Below are 7,982 nucleotides of genomic sequence, written 5' to 3' on the forward strand. Positions count from 1 at the left end.
CACCTGTGTTCCATGTTCCAGCAATGACAGGGCACAGGACAAACCATGCAGAGTTAATTTCCTGAGTTGGGGCAGCCGGCAATGCCTAGTGCTGTCCGACCACATCTGCGAAACCCACCAGAGAAATGGTGTGATTGCTATGCGCGTGAGGGAGGCAGAGCTAGGAGACCCAATTTGGTCTGAGCCCAGGGTGGAGACTAGATGAATCTTAATTTGGATAATTGAGTCTGTCTGGGTTCTGTTTCCAATATATAAATTAGAAGCAATTTAATGGAATTTAGCATTTCAGGTTTAAAAGATATAGTCAGAAGAGGGGCTAGGATTTTTGCATTATGAACCTTGAATATCCTATTTCTCTAATTACAGGATTTCTTTTTCCAATCATATTTTGCTCATAACTCAAATTCCATCTTGCTTTAGAAGGAGTCATGATTTAAGAAAACCCAAAGTTACAAATAAGATAAAAGCAGAAAGTGTTGATTTGCTTCTTCATTTGATTCTAAATTTTATTCTAACTTTTTAAAGCTGCAAACTCTCCTGGGTGCCTTACAGATCTGTTTCAGAGCATTAAGTCCCTGTTCAAGTCTTACAGGAATTAGGGTGGTGTGAAGGAAAGAACAGGGAAACTGAAATCTGAGGCGGTAGGAGCCACCGCCAATAGAAGCTCAAGGTGAAATGAAGATGAAAATGTGCCTGAATTTTAACTTGACACAAAAGGGAAACACAGGGAGCTCTGGGGGGGGGGGGCGGGAAGAGGGGAGGAGGGAATTTAACACATATCCTTGTTAATCTTGCACGGAGAAGTACAGCCTTTAAGGCTCCTCCTGCTAATCTGATGAACTTTCAGAGAAGCTCACATTTTCTTGAGGTCTGGGGGCAGGTGGAGGGGAGAAAGAGAGAGAGAGATCTTGGTGAAGTGCCCCAAGGATGCCCAACAAGATCTGTTTCCCGAGTCCTCAGCGTGATGGGTAAGACCATCATGCCCTTTCTCGACACCTTCCCAGGTATTTCCTGAACGTTTTACTGCATTGCTCTGCCCAAGAGGCAATAGAGTGAGGTGGTTAAGAACCTAAGTTCTGTAGCCCATCAACAGGGATTTGAGTCTTGCAGACATGGATGACAGTTTGTATTACTTTGGTCAAGTCATTTAAAATCTCGGATCAGTAAGATGGAGGTATTAAATACCTCACATTACTCTTAGGAAAATTCAGTTCTTCTTATGAAGCACTTAGCATAGGGCTTGGTATTGGATAAGTGCTGCCATTTTTTGATGATAGTAATGTTGCCTATTAATATTAATTTCCCCTGGAAAATGAGGATTTCTCGTTGACAAGCAGAAGTTTCGATGGTTATGTCTAAGTGGGGCCTTGGTTTGCAATCCTATTGACCTCAGGTGGTGTTCATGCATCAAATGGAAATCTGAGCTGCAAAACCCCAATTCCTCTGCCTGTACCCACCTTCTGCAGGAGGAGGATCTCTGTCAAGATAATGGTGCTTACACTGCCACCACGGAATGAGAAGCAGGTGACTCACTACTGATCATCTGCTGCTCACTCACTTCCACTGCAGAGGAACTGTGCTCCCCGCAAATAGTTGGCTCCCAGCACAGAGCAATGGGGCCTGGTTGGAGAGTGAGCTCATTGGGAGCCGAGTCAGAGCTGAACTTGGTAAGCCCTGCCCAGCAGAAGCCAGTCTCCATGCCCCTACTGAAGACTCCCTGTATATTCCCTCTTCTGCTTGTGTATCTGCTAGAGTCAGACATACTGGACCACAAGTCCACTTACTAGCTCAACGAAAGCCATGAGTTCATCTGTGAAATGGATGTAATAATGGTATTTATCTTAATGACTTGTAGTGAAAGTCCAATAAGATCTTGGCACAGTGTAAAAAATTCAGTTAATAGTAGTAATTCTGGTGTTGGTCATTTGGCTCGGAGTTCCCCTCCCCTGTCTTCTCTTCTCATCTTCAGTGTCTGGCTGCATCCTCCCCAGATGACACTGGTCACAGTGAACACCCCTCCCTTCATTTCACTCCATTTCCTCAAGCCTCAGCATTTGTGGACCTTGTTGCAAAAGCGCTCTTGTCTATGGGTTTTATTGTATCAAACATTAACTTACTAAAAGTTATATTATGAAAATATTCATTAAGTAATGAATTCACTCACTTGCTCAAAAATAGGCATTGAATATTGGCTTTTTATGCACCCTTCTAGATGTTGATGGTCTGGTGATAAACAAGTAAAACCTTGCCTTCATGGAGCTCACATTCTAGGGAATGAGACAGACACAGACATAAAAATGTCTACAAAAACAGGTATACAATTTAAAGAATGAGACAGACCATTTGGTACCTACCTCTCAAGGGAAGACACAGAACATTTTCTCCTAGAAGCATCTTATGTGTCCCTTGTCAGTCACATCCTTCTCCATTTCCCCTGATGCCAAAGGAAGGAACCATCTTGGCTAGTAGCTTGTGCCCCTCTAGTTTTTCCACCTATCTAATGAACACTAAATATTATTCTATTTGATTTTTTTTTTACATTTCAATGCCACGTAAATATGTGTATCACCTGCATTTTTTTGTGCCTTACTTCTTCCACTCTATGGTATATTTTGGGGTTTATATTCATTGATACCTAGAGTTATAGTTCACTCAGATGTCATTGCTGGGTAGTATTACTTTCCCACACGTTAGGTGTACATTCTACTATTGATATATATTTGGGTTATTTCACTTAAAATAATTATTAGCATGCTTCATTGACCATTCTTGAAACTGGCTCCAGGTTCCCAATTGCAAGAGTTCTTGCAAAAGGGAAATTTCTGGATCATTGTCATGTACTTGATAAATTTCTAGAGGATGGGGTCTCTTCTCTTGGGTGCTTATTATTGCCTCCCACAGAGTGCATGGTCAAAGCTGGTTTAAGGGAAACATTGGAAGGAAATTGGTTAATATTGAATTTCATGAGTTCCTGGTTGAATTTGGCCTTTACAGGAAGAAGTGAAGTGCAAGATAAATCATCCATAGATTTCATTTCCTGAATAAGAAGGAAGCTTTCAGAAGAAGGGAATATGAAAGACGCAGGTCTTGAAAATAGGTGGAAGAAACGCAAATCGGTGTGTCGGAGAGAACGTCGGACTGCAAACTTAAGGCCAGAACCATACGTTCTCATCAGTGACGGCAATAATGAGGGGAGATCATGTTCACCTCAAGTGCGCGTTGGGGATTGAAGGGAAGGTGCATGGAGTGCTAGTCCCACGCCACTCATCATATAGTAAGTGCTGTGTCCAGTCTTGTCTTGTCCTTGGCTTTCTAGCTTGGCCACTGTGAGGCATCTGGCTCATCTCCCTGTTTCTCAGTTTCTTCATCTGTGAAATGCCATCCACGAAAATAATTCAAGTAGCCAGGCGCCGAAGTTTAAAGGAGGTTCCCTGGTATCTCAAAGTCACTATCATTGGTAGGAAGTTGTGGGATTCAGCAAACCAGCAAAAGGAAAACATGTCTTTTTTTGCTGACACGTTGGCATAGGCTCCAAGGCCAAATCGGGAGCAGGATTACACTCTGCATCCACTGATTCCTTACTGTTGGGCTATTCAAAAAATTCTTCATGTTTCTCTGGTCAAGAACAGTGGGGCCAAGTATCCCTTTCCATCCTGGTGCCCAGATGGAAAGCTTCAGAGTCCCTCCTGCCCTGGGTACTGGACTGGGGTTTCTGGCACCAGCAGCGGCAGCAGACTGCAGGCTTCAGGCAGCTCGGAGGCAAGTTAAGCCATCCGCGCAGCCAGGCAATAAGGAAGGGATTACAGGGATTGATGGAGTGTGCAGAGAAGGCCTCTGGCAGAACAAAGTGGAATCTAGAGGATTCGCCAGGCCGTGCAGAGCATTTCGCATTCGTGATCCAGGTCAAATGGCAGGGCTGCCAAGGTTTGCTGTTGCTATGGCTGTGCCAGCACAGAGGAAATAAACCTGGCTGGCTGGCCGCCTGCACCCACTAGAGTCCCCCACCTTGAGGTGCGGTGTTGAAGAGCTCTGAAGTCCCCATTGCCCTTGCAGAGAGGCCAGCAAATCATTTCCTCCCAGAAATGGGATTTCCTCAGGGGAATTGTGTCCCTGGGGTTCCACGGTAGGTGACGTGCACTGACCAGGCGTAAAAAAGCTGCAAGTCGGCTCAGAGGGATTTCTCCCACTTTGGAGCTCAGAGGATGGATCCGAAAAGTCCTTCTTGGACTCAGAGTACCTTAGGAGCTTCACAGATGGGGTATCTTGGCTTCACAGATGCTCTTTAGGCACTTGCTCCGTTTGGAATAAGCAACAGAACAGGTTGGCTTTCACAGGGTAGCCAAGGCCTGGTTGAAAGGCTCTCCAGATGGTGACAGGGTAGCCAGCAGCAATCCCAGCATGAAGCTCTGGTGGCTTAAGTGGCTTGAATGTGCCAGATCACAGGGCCCCAAGAACCCCAACCTTCTGTTGCCTCTGCTCTCTGGAAAGTATGATGGGTTCTCCCTTTAGAATGGAGGAGCTTATTCTCCAGAGCCTTCTGAGGCTACTATAGAATGGGGCAATACTTCCTTCATCAGATGGGCCAACAAGATTTATAGATGGTTAACAGGAAAAACCATCTTCAATGGAAGAGGAAGTACTCCTGTTCAGCTCCAAGACCCTTGGCCTTTGGGTTTGCTCTATGAGGCATCTCTTTTACCCCTAGGACTCAGCACAGCAGGACTTGACTCCCTCAGCCTCAACTGTCTTTCCTTAACCTCTCCCACACTGTGGCCATCAGGGAGGACCTCAACACTCCAACTCTCACACCTTTTCCAGGAAGTGGCCCCCATGTTGCCTGAGGCCTCTTCTACAGGAGCAGTTAATGCACATTTGGCATCCTTCACCACGCATGTCTGACTCTGGGGTCAAGGGAACATGGGGATAGGTGGACCATGATCTTAGGGGTTAAAGAGAGTGGTGACAATTCTGGTTCTTCTGCTTCCTAACCATGTGTCTTGGGCAAGTTACTCAAAGATAAAATAGAAAAAGACTCATGAGCTTCAAGGTTGTTGTGGGGATTCAATGAGATTTTCTAGAGGGAGGAGGGAAGAGAAAGAAGAGACAGAGAACGAGCTAAGCATAGTACCTAAGTGCCTAGATGGTAGTAAGTGTTTGATAAGAGGGAACCATTATTATTCTGATCGGAAATGCTCTTATGCACCATGCAAAATTTTCAATGGTTTTAAATATTTTCAAGAGGACTCTAGATTAAGGACTGTGATCACAGATTATCAGATCCAATAACCACTTATTTTAGATTAGGAAAGTGAGGCTGAGCCCCAAGAGAAGTGACTTTTCCGCAGTCACTTAGTTACTTAGGAGCAAAGCCAGAGCTGGGACCTGGGACTCTTGACTCCAGTGCTCTCTCCCTGGCTATTGCCTTGGAAGGTGCCAAGCAGGCCTCACAGTGTCACCTACCATCTGCTAAATGACGGTGGTTGGCAAAAGATTCTCCTTACACTGCAGGGAACAAAAAATTGCTCAATTCATTTCCTTGTAGACAGTGAAAATCTCATTCAGAAGAAAAATGGGAGTGTGTGAATAATCAATCTGATGCCACCCTGATGTACCTAACAACCCTCACGGAGGATGGCCTCAGTGTAATAAGCTTTCTGTGCCTTTGGGCTCCATTTGTGCTGGACATCTTCTGTTTGTCTCTCCAGATCTGCTCTCCACTGTCTTCACCCTGTTCACTGTCCCTGGAGACTGACTTGTGTGGACCACACCAACAGGCACCCTTGCACTTTGTCTGATGGTTTAGTGCAGCCAATCAGGACCTCCAAAGGGAATCAAAGAGAGGAAGGGAAGTGACGGTAAGGAATTACTTCCCTTCTCATCTTTCTGTAGGGCCTCCATCTTGCTCTGTTACCCAACGCAAGGTCACTGCTCCTCACATGGTGACCAGTTCTAGATGACTTTTTCCTTGAGGATTCACACAACTCTTCCTCCCTCATCTCTTTGGGCTTAGGGGTGGTGACCCTCTTTCCTTATTAACCTTAGGGTGTTGCACCGTGCTTTGTGTTTTTCCTATGCCCCATCCACATCTTTGTAAATAATCTCTTTGTAAATTAACTATCCTTGAATTATCCTGAGTGTGCCATCTACTTTATTTTGGGACTCTAACTGATATACTAGTCTCACATTGTCCAAATCAAGATCCACCTACGGTGCCCCAGAGATGACCTGTGCTGGCTAGAGAGAAAATTCCCCATCAAATAACACTTAACTTTCAGAATGTGCCTCCATTCTTGCTATATCCCCTTTAGGTAGCCCCTTTTAGGAGCCCAGCTAGAGCTTTGCTGATGGTAGCAATGGGGTCTGATTCATCTTCCATGCCATGGGAGATGTGCACAGTGACAGAAGTGACAGATAAAGAGATCTATAAAAGTGAATAGAAGCGCGGGGGGCGGAGGGGGGTGGCTTGGTCATCTGGCCAACTGCAATCTCTTTTACCTTGTGAACTTCTTGGGGCTCCTTTCAGATTTCTGACATGAGCTGAGCTTCACAAAAATGACCTGGACTGAGTCTAAATCCTATCTCAATAATTAGGAAAACTGAGTCACTGAGATGTCGAGATATAAACTCTCATCAAAGTTGGTAGAAAGAGTTGATGTTGAATTAAGAAGTAACGCGGAACCCACAATCCATGATCTTTTTGTTCTTACTCTACATTTTCCTCGTTTAGTCTTCCACAAAAATCTAGATGGTGAGCTGAAGACAAAAAATACGTTTTAAAAATGTTAAATAATTATTTTTTGTACTTACAAGTATTTCTTTGGCACCTACTATGTGTCAGACACAATCTGGACCCTGCTCCAACCTTAGCAATGGTTACTAAGAAAGAGATGATCACTCCGGTCAAGGAACATAGAGTCTAACCCTGGGCAAACTATGGCTGCAGGCTTTTTTGTTAATAAAGTTTTATTGGAATGCAGGCATGCCGATTTGTTTATGTAGCGTCTATGGCTGCTTTCCAGCTACAAGGCTGAGTTGAGTGGTTGCAACAGAGATTGGGTACCTTGCCAAGCCTGGAATACTTACTGCCAGCCTTTTACAAAAACTTTTCTGACTCCTGTCCTAGCCACATACCTTCCCAGTACATGGTACCGACGTAGACATTTTTTTTTCTTTATCGTTAGATCAAGAGACTCTTCACAGATGAAAAGCATGGCCATTGTCTTGATAGTAGGAAACAATCCTCAGCGGATTATTTTTCATCTTTGCCTCTTAAAGAATTTGCTGAAATTTCTAGAGCTGTTGACAGAGGAACATGTTTTTTGCCTTTTTTTTTTTTTTTTTTTTGGTGGAGCAGTGTGAATTCAATACACCTGTGCAACTGTGCAAGAAGTCTCAAAGGGGAAACTATTCTGATGCACGAGGGGTAGGGGGAATGGATTGAATAGAACCTTGATTGCTCCCGTTCCAGAATGTGTCATCTGGTTTTCTGCTGCTCTTAGCCTTCTTCTAGATGCACTTATGCTGTGAATTTCTTTCCAACTTTTTGTTCATAAATACTTGAAGAAAAGAAATGAACTCAGAAATTCCTTTTAACCGTTTCCCTTTCATTGGTATTACACAGCACAAATTTGTGGCTGTGGGATTCTCTGGGATTGAAGCACCGTTAGATTGAAGAGCGTAAAAGCCTTGTGATGGTCTGGCAGTGCCCACCCTCTGTGAAGCATCTCTAAATAACACTCAGAATGACATTTAAATAGGTGCAAACCGCTTTCTCTGGGTCCTTGAAGGCTTACATTGTTTATCTTGTTCTGGGAGCTCATATGGAGGATTCTTAAAATTTGAAAAGAAAAGAAATGTAACTGATTCTCCAAGTGAATAGGTGGGTTTTGTTTTGTTTTAATTAAAATTAAAACACGAATGAAAGAAGCTGGGGCATTCTCTAAAGATAAGGAGAGGGAAGGACAAGGTTATAGTTTTTTCTA

The 7,982-nt window shown here is 44.0% G+C and overlaps 1 long non-coding RNA gene across 1 annotated transcript; it reads left to right on the forward strand.

Moving 5' to 3' along the window:
* Positions 1–1,104: 1,104 nt before the first annotated feature.
* Positions 1,105–6,230, forward strand: LOC111556960. The gene is made up of 3 exons (XR_002736658.2): positions 1,105–1,667; positions 2,995–3,274; positions 5,706–6,230. It is a non-coding gene; the product is annotated as an uncharacterized LOC111556960 (long non-coding RNA).
* The last annotated feature ends 1,752 nt before the right edge of the window (positions 6,231–7,982 follow it).

Source organism: Felis catus, chromosome D2 (genome assembly GCF_018350175.1).
Source record: "Felis catus isolate Fca126 chromosome D2, F.catus_Fca126_mat1.0, whole genome shotgun sequence".
Classification (NCBI taxonomy): domain Eukaryota; kingdom Metazoa; phylum Chordata; class Mammalia; order Carnivora; family Felidae; genus Felis; species Felis catus.